Below are 14115 nucleotides of genomic sequence, written 5' to 3'. Positions count from 1 at the left end.
AGACTGGCTGCTAGGGGCAGTGGACAGACTCATGGGCCCAAGCAGCCACTCTGGTGAGCAGCTCGCAGACATGGTGACAATGGTGACATCTAACCAACATAAATATCACCCCAGGGCTCGATTTAAAGAAAGCTCGAGGAAAATGGTTTGCCATGATCTTCAACTAGCATGGGCATGATAAGCTTTCAACAAACTTCAATGTACCTGGAAAACTCAGTAAGGAACAAATGAGGTGTTACTATAGTTTGCGGGTTTTTTGTTAAAATCTGAAAAAACTTATACAAAAATAAACAGTATAGTATAGGGAACCCTTATATTCTCATCACCCAGCTTCAATAATTGGTGCATAAAGCTTTAAAAATATTGTTATAGATGACAATTATTAAACTTGCATGGATTGAAAATTATGAAGATTAGAACTCTGAATTCTGCCTAACTGGAACTAAAAGCTTCTTATATGTTGCGTCAAGTTACTTAGGCTATCATCTTGAGCTTAATACATATCTTTAGTTATTTCTCCCAAAGATAAATATGGTTATCTCCACTGTTGCTTTCTAATAGCTTTGACTCTGGAGACACCAATATAATCCAGACTTCAGTTTGAGACAAAAATTTATTTTTTCTTCTGTAGGTTTTTACATGTTAGAAAACATTCCTACTTACTGTAAAATAATTTTAAAAAGACACTGAATAAACTGTCATACTTTTTCTTAGGCATGAAGGTAGAATTATAAAAGTCATTAAGAATCTAAAAGAAATTAAGTAAAATGTTGCCCGGAATTATTCCTAAGATTGTAAATGTTCACAACCTAAGACTATCTTCTTAGTCTTTATTTGCTACTACAAAGTATTTTAAGACTAAAAGTCTAAATACAACTTAGTATTTTCTATTAAGTAGGCTTTTAAGATACTACTACAAAGTATTCATTGAAAACATCCTCTGTGCTGACATGTGTCTGCTTTTCTAGGGGGTCAGGGCAGGCAGTGGTTCTAGTTTCCACAAGGTTACAACCCTGTTCAAATTTAGAAGCAATGTCAGAAGGATGATGGGACACCACTGTGAGAGTCAGAGGACAGAGGACTCAGGTTATCCAGCCCAGAAGCCTCAGGGGTGAAAGCTACCCTTTGTGCAGACTCCTGCCTTGATTTTAACTTCCAGGTGGGAAAAGAGGCCTTGGAGGAGGAAATAAACTCATTGATCAGTCATTGGGAGTTTTCTGGGTGCTAGGCAGGTTCTTATAAACTGACACTAATCTAAGCACTGTCACTTCATGATGTTTTTTTCATGAAATTGGAAACTCACCTAACACATTTTTTTTAACCCTGCATGTTCTCTTTGAAAAGTGGGGGTACAGTACCAATGCTGAAAGACAGAAGTGAAAGATTATATCAGGAATTTGAGTAAAAAAAAATTACATAAACCCAGGACCCGAAACTGATGACCTGAAACTGATGACCTGAATTCTACCAAATATTTAAAGAAGAACTAATACCAATCCTTTTCAAACCCTTCTAAAAAACTAAAGTGAAGGAAATACTTCTAAACTCATTTTAGGAGGCCAGTATTACCCCGATACCAAAGCCAGACAAGGATGCTACAGGAAGAAAAACTACAGACCAATATCTCTGATGAACACAGATGCAAAAATCCTCAACAAAATACTAACAAACTGAATTCACTGGCACATTAAAAGAATTATTCATCATGATTGAGATTTATCCCTGGAATGCAAAGATGGCTCAACATAAATAAATAAATGAGATATACCGTATTAACAAAATGAAAGACAAAAACTGTATGATCATCTCAATAGATGTAGTAAAAGCATGTGACAAAATTCAACATCCTTTCATAATAAAAAACTCTCAATAAAATAAGCATAGAAAGAACGTACTGTGACATAATAAGACCAAATATGATAAACCCTCAGCTAAACTGTACTCAACAGTAAAAAGTTGAATGCTTTTCCTCTGAGATCAGGAACAAGACAATGATGCCCACTCTCCCAATGTCTATTCAGTGTAGTAGTATATGTCCTAGCCAGAGCAATTATGCAAGGAATGGAAGTAAGAGTCATCCAAATAGGATGGGAAGCATTCTTGTAGATATAAGTTTTCTATATAGAAGATCTATATATAATATAGATATGTATACAAAATATAGATATGTAATATCTATGTATATAATATATACAAACATATAGGGATATATAAAATATATATGTAATATATAGAGACATATAAGATATGTGAGATTTCTATATATAAGATCATGTTATCAGCATGATCCCTGTTTGAGGATAATATGATTTTTATATACAGAATACCCTAAAGACTCCACCAGAAAAACCTGTTAGGACTAATAAATTCAAGGAAGTTACAGGATACAAAATCAACATATAAAAATCAGTGGTGTTTTTATACACTAACAACAAACTATATGAAAAAGAAATTAAGAAAACAATTCCATTTACAATAGCATAAAAAAAAAAAAAACCACTTCAGGTAAATTTAAGTGAAGAGGTAAAAGACCTGTACACTGAAAACTATAAAACACTGATGTGAAAAAAGAGACACAAATGAATGTAAAGGTATCCTATGTTCATGGATTAGAATAATTAATGGTTTTTAAAATGTCCATACTACCCAAAGCAATCTACAGATTCAATGTAATCTCTATCAAAATTCCAATATCATTTTTCACAGATAGAAAAAGCAATCCTAAAGTTCATATGGAATTGCAAAAGACCCTAAATAGCCAAAGCGGTCTTGAGTAAAAGGAACAAAGCCAAAGGCATCATACTCCCTAATCTCAACATATATTATAAGGCTACTGTAAACAAAACTGCATGGTACTGGCATAAAAATGGTCACATCAACCAATGGAACAGGATAGAATGCCCAGAAATAAGCCCAACTATTTGCAGTCAACTGATTTTTTAACAAGGTGCTAAGAACAGACAATGGGGAAGTCTCCTCAATAAACGGTATCTGGAAAGTGAACATCCACATGCTGAATAACAAAATTGAGTCCTTATCTCACACCATATACAAAAATAAACTCAAAATAGATTAAAGTCTCAAACAGACCTGAAAGTGTAAAACTAATAGAAGACAACATAGGTGAAAACTCTGTATTATTTTGGGCAATGATTTCTTGGTTAGAACCCTAAAAGCAACAAAAGCACAAAAAGACAAATGGGATATAGTGATCCAAGATGGCCGATTAGGAGCAGCTCAGAATTGCAGCTCCCAGCGAGAGTACAGAGGGTGAGTGGACACCACATTTCCAGACGAATTTTTACTGCCCACAAACCAGGTGATTCCCAGGTGGAGGAGCCCCACTGGTTGCCAGCGCGGCTGTTTTGGCCGGCATGGTGGGTCTCCACACAAAATACATGGGTTCAGGCACTGTTTTAGCTGGTGATTGGAGCACCTGGGAGACAGAGTCACCCATTCAATTGATAAAAGGGGGACTGAAACAGGGAGCCAGGACAGGAGATTCCTGGGCAAAAAAGCACCACGAATCTCCAGCTCAGCTGTTTCAGCCGGTGTAGTGGGTCACTGCAGGGGAAATCACACAGATCGCAGCACCTTTTTAATAGACAACTAGAACACCTGGGAGACAGAGTCACCCATTCAACTGATAAAAGGGGGACTGAAACAGGGAGCCAGGTTAGGAGATTCCCCAGCAAAAAAGCACCATGAATCTCTGGCTCGGCTGTTTCAGCCAGCACAGTGGGTCACCACTTGGGAAATCACACAGATCCGGGTGCCTTTTCAACAGGTGACTGGAACGCCTGGGAGAAACGCCACCAGGTGATGGGAACGTGGCCAAAACAAATGCACTGGCAACCAGTGGGGCTCCTCCACCTGGGAATCGCCTGGTTTGTGGGCAATAAAAATTCGTCTGGAAATGCGGTGTCCACTCACCCTCTGTACTCTCGCTGGGAGCTGCAATCCTGAGCTGCTCCTAATCGGCCATCTTGGATCACTATATCCAATCTATCTTTTTGTGCTTTTGTTGCTTTTAGGGTTCTATCCAAGAAATCATTGCCCAAACTAATACGGAGTTTTCACCTATGTTGTCTTCTATTAGTTTTACACTTTCAGGTCTGTTTGAGACTTTAATCTATTTTGAGTTTATTTTTGTATATGGTGTGAGATAAGGACTCAATTTTGTTATTCAGCATGTGGATGTTCACTTTCCTGATATCATTTATTGAGGAGACTTTCCCCCATTGTCTGTTCTTAGCACCTTCGTTAAAAAATCAGTTGACTGCAAATACTTGGGCTTATTTCTGGGCATTCTATCCTGTTCCATTGGTTGATGTGACCATTTTTATGCCAGTACCATGCAATTTTGTTTACAGTAGCCTGTTTACAGACTCACCTGTTCAACTAAAAAATGGGGACTGAAACAGGGAGCCAGGCCAGGAGATTCCCAGGTGAAAAAGTGCCATGAGTCCCCAGTGCGGCTGTTTCAGCTGGCTCAGTAGGTCTCTCACACAAATCCAGGCACCTTTTCAACTAGTGACTGGAACGCCTGGGAGACAGAGTCACCTGTTCAACTGAAAAAAGGGGGATTGAAACAGGGAGCCAGGCCAGGAGATTCACTGGCAAAAAAGTGCCACGAGTCTTCAGCGGCTGTTAGCCAGCACAGTGGGTCTACGCACAAGAAATCACACAAATACGGGTGCTGTTTCAACTGGTGACTGAGTCACCTGGCAGACAGTTGCCTGTTCAACTAAAAAAAAAAGGGGGGGGTCTGAGGCAAGGAGCCAGGTGATCAGGCTTGGCGGGTCCCACTCCCACAAAAAACAGCAATCTGAAATGCTCTAGATTGAGAGTTTCACAGCAAGCACAGCTGAACCCAGGACGGGCCAGCTCTGTGGGGGAGGGGCATACACCATCACTGAGGCAGTCCACCACTACCGAGGTAGTCTGCCATTGCCGAGGCAGTCTGTCATCACAGACAGAGTTTGCCATTACAGAGGTGGGCCGCCATTGCCAAGGCAGTTCTAACTATACCCCTATGAACAGGACTGCAGGGAAGTTCACAGGGCAGCTAGGCAGAGCCCACAGCAGCTCAGCAAAGCCACTGCAGGCAGACTGTGACTAGGCTGCCTCCTCGCTGGGCAGGGAAGCCCTGAAAAAAGGCAGCGGATGATAGAAACTTCATATAAATAAAGTCCTACCTCCTCGGGACAGAGCACCTGGGGGGAAAAAAAGGCGTTTATGAGTTCTGCTGCAGCAGATTTAAACGTACCTGCACAGCAGCTCTGAATGGAACAACGGAGCCACAGCTCAGCACTTGAGCTCCTATAAAGGACAGACTATCTCCTTAAGCAGCTCCCTGATGCCCAGATATCCAAAGAGTCACCTCATAAAGGAGAGCTCAGACTGACATCTGGCAGGTATCCTTCTGGGACAAAGATAACAGAAGAAGAAACTGGCAGCAACCCTTACTGTTCTGCAGCCACTGCAGGTGATCCCCAGGCAAGCAGGGCCTGGAGTGGACCTCAGCAGTCCTACAGCAGAGGGGCCTGTTAGAAGGAAAACTAAGAAACAGAAAGAAGTAACTTCATCATCAACAAACTGAACATCAGCTCAGAAACCCGTTCTAAAAGTCAACAACTACAAAGACTACAGATAAATAAATCCACAAAGATGGGAAGAAACCAGCGCAAAAAGGATGAGAACACCCAAAACCAGAACGCCTCTCCCCCTCCAAGAGATCAGAACTCCTCACCAGCAAGGGAACAAGGCTGGATGGAGAATGAGTCTGATGAATTCAGAGAAACAGGCTTCAGAAGGTGGGTAATAAGAAACTTCTCTGAGCTAAAAGAACATGTTCTAACCTAATGCAAAGAAACTAAGAACCTTGAAAAAAGGTTTGGTGAAATGCTAATGAAAATAAACAGCTTAGAGAGGAATATAAATGAATCGATGGAGCTGAAAAGCACAACATGAGAACTTCGTGAAGCATACACAAGTTTCAACAGCTGAATTGACCAAGCAGAAGAAAGGATATCAGAGGTGAAAGATCAACTCAATGAAATAAAACAAGGCAAGATTAGAGAAAAAAAATGGTAAAAAGAAATGAACAGTCTCCAAGAAATATGGGACTATGGGAAGACTTAATCTGCGTTTGATAGCTGTACTTGAATGTGATGGAGAGAAAGAATCCAAGCTAGAAAATACTTTTCAGGATATTATCCAGGAAAACGTCCGCAACCTAGCAAGGCAGGCCAATATTCAAGTCCCGGAAATACAGAGAACACCACAAAAATATTCCTCAAGAAGAGCGACCTGAAGGTACATAATCATCAGATTCACCAGGGCTGAAATGAAGGAGAAAATGCTAAGGGCAGCCAGAGAGAAAGGTCGAGTTACCCACAAAGGGAAGCCCATCAGACTCACAGAGATCTCTCAGCAGAAACCCTACAAGCCAGAAGAGAGTGTGGGCCAATATTCAACATCCTTAAAGAAAAGAACTTCCAACCCAGAATTTCATATCCAGCCAAACTAAGCTTCATAAGTAAAGGAAAAATAAAATCCTTTATGAACAAGCAATTACTCAGAGATTTCATCACCACCAGGCCTGCTTTACAAGAGCTCCTGAAAGAAGCACTGAACATAGAAAGGAACAACCAGTACCAGCCACTCCAAAAACATACCAAATGGTGAAGACCATCAACACAATGAAGAAATTGCTTCAACTAACAGGCAAAACAGCTAGCTAGCATCAAAATGGCAGGATCAAATTCACACATAACAATATTAATCCTAAATGTAAATGAGCTAAATGCCCCAATCAAAAGACATAGACTGGCAAATTGGATAAAAAGTCAAAAGCCATCAGTGTGCTGTATCCAGGAAACCCAACTCACATGCAAGGATACACAAAGGCTCAAAATAAAGGGATGGAGGAAGATTTACCAAGCAAATGGAGAACAAAAAAAAACTAGGAGTTGCAATTCTCGTCTCTGATAAAACAGACTTTAAACCAACAAAGATCAAAAGAGACAAAGAAGGACATTACATAATGGTAAAAGGATCAACGCAACAAGAAGAGCTAACAATCCTAAGTATTTACGCACCCAATACAGGAGTACCCGAATACATAAAGCAAGTTCTTAATGACTTACAAAGAGACTTAGACTCCCACACAATAATAGTGGGAGACTTTAACACCCCACTGTCAATATTAGACAGATCAACAAGACAGAAAATTGACAAGGATATCCAGGACTGGAACTCAGACCTGGACCATGCAAACCTAATAGGCATTTACAGAACTCTCCACCCTAAATCCACAGAATATACATTCTTCTCAGTACCACATGACACCTACTCTAAAACTGACCACATAATTGGAAGTGAATCACTCCTCAGCAAATGCAAAACAATGGAAATCATAACAGTCTCTCAGAGCACAATGCAATCAAGTTAGAACTCAGAATTCAGAAACTAACTCAGAAGCACACAGCTTCATGGAAACTGAACAACCAACTCTTGAATGTTGACTGGATAAACAATGAAATGAAGGCAGAAATAAAGACGTTATTTGAAACCAACAAGAATGAAGACACAACATACCAGAATCTCTGTGACACATTTAAAGCAGTGTCTACAAGAAAATTTATAGCAATAAATGCCCACATGAGAAGCAAGGAAAGATCTAAAATCGACACCCTATCATCAAAAATGAAAGAGCTAGAGGAGCAAGATTAAAAAAAAAAAAAACTCAAAACCTAGCAGAAGACAAGAAATAACTAAGATCAGAGCAGAACTGAAGGAGATAGAGACAAAAAAAAACCTTCAAAAAATCAATAAATCCAGGAGCTGGTTTTTCGAAGGGATCAACAAAACAGACCACTAGCCAGATTAATAAAAAAGAAAAGAGAGAATAACCAAATAGATGCAATAAAAAACTATAAAGGGGATATCACCACAGATTCCACAGAAATACAAACCATCATCAGAGATTATTACGAACAACTCTATGCACAAAAACTATTAAACCTGGAAGAAACTGATAAATTTCTGGACACTTGCATTCTTCCTAAGCCTAAACCAGGAAGAAGTTGAAACCCTGAATAGACCAATAACAAGGGCAGAAGTTGTGGCAGCAGTGAATAGCCTACCAACCAAAAAAGCCCAAGTCCCGATGGGTTCACAACCGAATTCTACCAGACATACAAAGAGGAGCTGGTATCATTCCTTCTGAAACTATTCCAAACAATCCAAAAAGAGGGAATTCTTCCCAAATCATTTTATGAGACCAACATCATCCTGACACCAAAACCTGGCAGAGACTAAACAAGAAAAGAAAACTTCAGGCCAATATCCATGATGAACATAGATGCAAAAATCTTCAGTAAAATTGTGGCAAACCTATTGTAACAGCACATCAAAAACTTTATCCACCATGATCAAGTAGGATTCATCCCAGGGATGCAAGGCTGGTTCAATGTACACAAGTCTATAAACGCAATTCACCACATAAACAGAAACAAAGACAAAAACCACAGGATTATCTCAATAAGTGCAGAGAAGGCCTTTGACAAAATTCATCAGCTCTTTATGCTAAAAACTCTCAATAAACTAGGTATCGATGGAACATATCTCAAAATAATAAAAGCTGTTTATGACAAACCATCAGTCAGTATCATACTGAATGGGCAAAAACTGAAAGCATTTCCTTTGAAATCTGGCACTGGACAAGGATGCCCTCTGTCACTACTCCTATTCAATATAGTATTGGAAGTTCTAGCCAGAGCAGTCAGGCAAGAAAAAGAAATAAAGGGTATTCAAATAGGAAAGGAGGGAAGTCAAATTGTCTCTATTTGCAGACGACATGATTGTATATCTAGAAGACCCCATTGTCTCAGCCCAAAATCTCCTGAAACTGATAAGCAACTTCAGCAGTCTCAGGATATAAAATCAATGTGCAAAAATCACAAGCATTCCTATACACCAATAACCGACTTAAAGAGAGCCAAATCAAGAACGAACTGCCATTCACAATTGCCACAAAGAGAATAAAACACCTAGGAATACAACTAACAAAGAACTTAAAGGACCTCTTCAAGGAGAACTACAAACCACTGCTCAACAAAATAAGAGAGGACACAAACAGATGGAGAAACATTCCATGCTCATGGTTAGGAAGAATCAGTATCATGAAAATGGCCATACTGCCCAAAGTAATTTACAGATTCAATGCTATCCCCATTAAGCTACCAATGACCTTCTTCACAAAACTGGAAAAAACCACCTTAAACTTCATATGGAACCAAAAGAGAGCCCGCATAGCCAAGTCAATTCTAAGCAAAAAGAACAAAGCTGGAGGCATCATCATGCTACCTGACTTCAAACTATACTACAAGTCTACTGTAACCAAAACAGCATGGTACTGGTACCAAAACAGAGATATAGGCCAATGGAACAGAACAGAGGCCTCAGAAGCAATGCCACACATCTACAACCATGTACTCTTTGACAACCCTGACAAAAACAAGCAATGGGGAAAGGATTCCTTGTTTAATAAATGGTGTTGGGAAAACTGGCTAGCCATGTGCAAAAAGCAGATACTGGACTCCTTTCTGATACCTTACACTAAAATTAACTCCAGATGGATTAAAGACTTAAACATAAGACCTAACACCATAAAAACCCTAGAAGAAAATCTAGGCAAAACCATTCAGAACATAGGCATACACAAGAACTTCATGACTAAAACACCAAAAGCATTGGCAACAAAAGCCAAAATAGACAAATGGGACCTAATAAAATTCCACAGCTTCTGCACAGCAAAAGAAACAGTCATTAGAGTGAATTGGCAACCAACAGAATGGGAAAAAATTTTTGCAATCTACCCATCTGACAAGGGGCTGATATCCAGAATCTACAAAGAACGAAAACAGATTTACCAGAAAAAAACAAGTCCATTCAAACGTGGGCGAAGGATATAACAGACACTTTACAAAAGAAGACATACATGAGACCAACAAACATATGAAAAAATGTTTATCATCACTGGTCATTAGAGAAATGCAAATCAAAACTACACTGAGATACCATCTCACACCAGTTAGAATGGCAATCATTAAAAAATCTGGAGACAGATGCTGGAGAGGATATGTAGAAATAGGAATGCTTTTACACCGTTGGTGGGAGTGTAAATTAGTTCAACCATTGTAGAAGACAGTGTGGCGATTCCTTAAGGACTTAGAAATGGAAATTTCATTTGACCCAGCAATCCCATTAGTGGGTATATGTCCAAAGGATTATAAATTGTTCTATTATAAGGACTTATGCACACGAATGTCCATTGTGGCACTGTTTACAATAGCAAAGACTTGAAACCAACCCAAATGCCCATCGATCATAGACTGGACAGGAAAATGTGGCACATATACACCATCGAATACTATGCAGCCATAAAAAACAATGAGTTCGTGCCCTTTGTAGGGACACAGATGAACCAGGAAACCGTCATTCTCAGCAAACTAACAAAATAACAGAAAATCAAACACTGCATGTTCTCACTTATAGACGGGAGTTGAACAATGAGAATACATGGACACAGGGAGAGGAGCATCACACACTGGGCTCTGTGGCGGGGAGAATAAGGGGAGGGACAGTGGGGGGTGGGGAGTTGGGGAGTGATAACATGGGGACAAATGCCAGATATAGGTGATGGGGAGGAAGGCAGCAAACCACACCGCCATGTGTGTACCTATGCAACAATCTTACATGGTCTTCACATGTACCCCAAAACCTAAAATGCAATAATAAAAAGACAAATGGGATTGCATCAAACTAAAAAGCCTCTGCATAGCAAAGAAAATAATTAACAGAGTGAAGAGACAACCCATAAACTGTGAAAAAAATATTTGCAAAGCATACATCTAAGGGGCTCATATGTCAAATATATATAAATATATAAGAAACTCAAAAAACTCAATAGCAAAAGCAAAAAATAAACAAACAAAAAGACACATAACCCAGTTAAAAAATGGACAAATGACCTCAACAGGTATTTCTCAAAAGACATATGAATGGTCAACAAATATATGAAAAATGCTCAACATCTCTAATCACCAGGGAATTTCAAATTAAATTACACTGAGCTATCACCTCATGCTTGTTAGAATGGCTATTATAAAAAAGATAAAAGATAAGAAGTGTTGTCCAGAATGTGGAGAAAAGGGAACCCTGGCGCACTGTTGGTGGGAATGTAAGTTAGAGTCATTTTCAAAAGCAGTATGGAGGCTCCTCAAAAATCTAAAAATAGAATTACCATATGATCCAGAAATCCTACTTCTGGGTATATATACAAAGGAACTGAAATCAGTATGTTGTAGAGATATTAGCACTCCTGTGTTTTTTTCAGCATTAGTCACAATAACCAAGATATGGAAGCAACTAAGTATCCATCAACTGAGGACTGGATAAAGAAAATATCGCACATATATACAATGGAATTCTATAGTCTTAAAAGAAAAGGCAGTTCTGTCATTTGCAAGAACATGGATGAACCTGGAGGACCACTAGGCCATGTAAAATAAGCCAGGCACAGAAGGACAAAGAGCATATGAACTCACTTACATACTTGGGAGTCTTAAAAAAGTTGAACTCATAGAAGCAGAGTAGAATGAGGGTTATCAAGGTTCTGGGGGAGAACAGATGGGGAAGGGAGGCATGTTGGTCAAAGGATACATTTAGTTAGATAAGAGGAGTAAGTTTTAGTGATCTACTACACAGCATGGTGACCAAGATTGATGATGTGTATTTCCAGGAGAGTAGATTTTCACCACAAAAAATAAGTAAGTGGGGTGATGGATATGTCAATTAGCTTGATTTAATCTTTCTACAATGTATATGTGTATCAAAACATCACACTGTACCATATAAACATACAAATTATTTGTCAATTTAAAAAGTGGCAACAGAAAAAAATACATGCTAAGTATAATGTAATGAACTGCAAAAAGTTGTACAGGCTCCCAATAAATACTTTTGAACGCCTATGAGCTAAATACATGCAATAAACCAGTCCCAGGTGTTTCCACTAGGGAGCTCCATTCCCTGCCGTTGCGTCACTACTTTCCGCAAGGTCGTCTCCAGCCTCCCAGTTGTTCAAACTCAGCCTCTGACCCAGTTCATCACTTTCTCGGGCTTCCGGGAGCCACCCTCTCCAGGTTTTCCTCGTTCCCCCTTCCGGCCCTGCCCATGTAAAATAAGCCAGGCACAGAAGGACAAACAGCATATGAACTCACTTACATACTTGGGAATCTAAAAAAGTTGAACTCATAGAAGCAGAGTAGAACGAGGGTTATCAAGGTCCTGGGAGAGAACAGATGGGGAAGGGAGGCATGTTGGTCTGGATCTCCCACCTTTCCAGAGCGCCAGACTGCATGCCACCTCTCCGCCCCCTGCATCCCATAGGCAGCTTCCACTCCCCCGGGGCAAGCCTGAGCTCCGGAGCGGTGCTCAAGCCTCCTCCTCCCGAAGCACAGAGGCCACATCCTCCCGGCTGCTATGCGGGCCCAGGGCCTAGGCCCTAAGCCTTCCCTTCTCGCACGCCCCATAGCCAAGCTGTTCCACAGATCCTGACGGCTCCACCTTCAAACGACTTCCGGAATCCGACCCCTCTCCACGCCCACTGCCTCCACCCCGGCCACCTTCCCCTGACATCCTGGCTGCTGCAGCGACCAGGACGACCTTTCCAAACGAAAGGCCCTCTTTGGAGCCCTCGCGGGCCTCCCAGGCACAGCGGCCTCCCAGGCCCACCTGCTCGGGTGGGATTACTTTGCAACTCCGTTTCCTGCCGGCTCCCTGATCTCCGGCCGCAACGCCCCCCCACGCAGAGCTCGAAAGACCTTGGGCCCCGCACGTGCTGCCGCCGACGCCTCACCTGGGGCAGCTAGCACACCCGAAGACCGTTTCCCGTACCTCGCCACCCCGCGGTGCCTCCCTACCGGCCATCCGCGCCCACCCACCATCCCCCCTACATCTCCCTCCAACCGCGTCCCAATCACCCGCCCGGGACCGCGGGGCAGCTGGGCCGCGCACGCGCAGCTCGGACGGGCACCGCCTCCGCCCGGGGAGCTGGCTGCAGACTCGGGCAGTGCGTGCAGCACCGAGGGAGATGTGCTGTGTCGGGACCCCGAAGCCCGAGGCGGGGAGGCCGCGGGGGCAGAGACGCACCTGCGGGAGGCGGGCGCGGCGGCGCGGGGACTGGGGAGGCGGCGGCGGGGCAGAGTGGCTCAGCGTCCTGCTCGGCTACAGCGGCCCCTACCGGAGACCCTGGCGCGGTCCCACTCCGGAGCGGAGGGGCGATGCCCTGGTCGTCTTCGTAACTGAAGGATTGTCTCTCTCTTTTTCTTTATTTGGGGTGGCGGGAGGCGCAGTGACTTGCCTGGTCTTTGACAGCTTCCAGGGTTCATTCCACTGCCCAAATATGTAGTGAGTTACTACCGGCTTTGCTTCTTCCTTTAGGAAACAGCTGGATCACAAATTCAGAACACGGGATTCTAAGTGCTGATGTTATTTTCCCTGAAACGCTTTCAAATGAAGGTGGGTTGGTTCCCAGGCTAGCCCACCTAACCTCGAACGCAAAGAGGGGTGCACTGTGATTGCTGGGCTGAGAGCCTTCCGTGGCTCTGGGACCCGGCGACTCAGGTGTCTCCGCATGTCACCGTTCCCTTAAAATCAGAGTTATTTCCTTTTGTTGGATCCGGACTTAACCACCAGCACCACTTGGCAGAGTGGAATTGCTTGCGGGCATGTCAGTGAACTAGAAAGGGAAGTGGTCTGAAGAACTTGGAGGCCAAAAATGTTACATTAACATTTTTTTGCCTACCTAAGATGTCAACCACTTCCCATACTTTGGCTAGAAAATCAGCCCATACTGAGGCCCCTCTCACTCCAGCAGGTGTTACCAGCAACGCAGGGTTTTATGGAGTAACAAAATTGGGGAGGGGCTCCCATCCGGCTGTTTATTCCCCTAAGGTGTAAAGTGCTTCCTCTGAGCCAGATAGTTTTAAGAACTTCACATGTAGTAACCCATTTAAATCGTCCCCAACACCTGATGGAATAGGT

The 14115-nt window shown here is 42.1% G+C and overlaps 1 protein-coding gene across 10 annotated transcripts in view; it reads right to left on the bottom strand.

Moving 5' to 3' along the window:
• Positions 1-13304, bottom strand: part of SIRT5 (sirtuin 5) — a 50024-nt gene extending 36720 nt beyond the window's left edge. For 4 of the 10 annotated variants that reach the window (XR_012517445.1, XM_074398460.1, XM_039462578.2 and 1 more), the window contains exon 1: positions 13222-13304. The gene's annotated coding sequence lies outside the window, so the exon portion shown is untranslated. The other 6 variants (XM_010338036.3, XM_074398458.1, XM_074398456.1 and 3 more) reach the window with 4 other exon arrangements.
• Between the last annotated feature and the right edge of the window lie 811 nt (positions 13305-14115).

The sequence above is a fragment of the Saimiri boliviensis genome, chromosome 4, assembly GCF_048565385.1.
Source record: "Saimiri boliviensis isolate mSaiBol1 chromosome 4, mSaiBol1.pri, whole genome shotgun sequence".
NCBI classification, from domain to species: domain Eukaryota; kingdom Metazoa; phylum Chordata; class Mammalia; order Primates; family Cebidae; genus Saimiri; species Saimiri boliviensis.
Note: the sequence above shows the minus strand (reverse complement) of the source record. Positions and strands in the feature narration are given on the sequence as shown.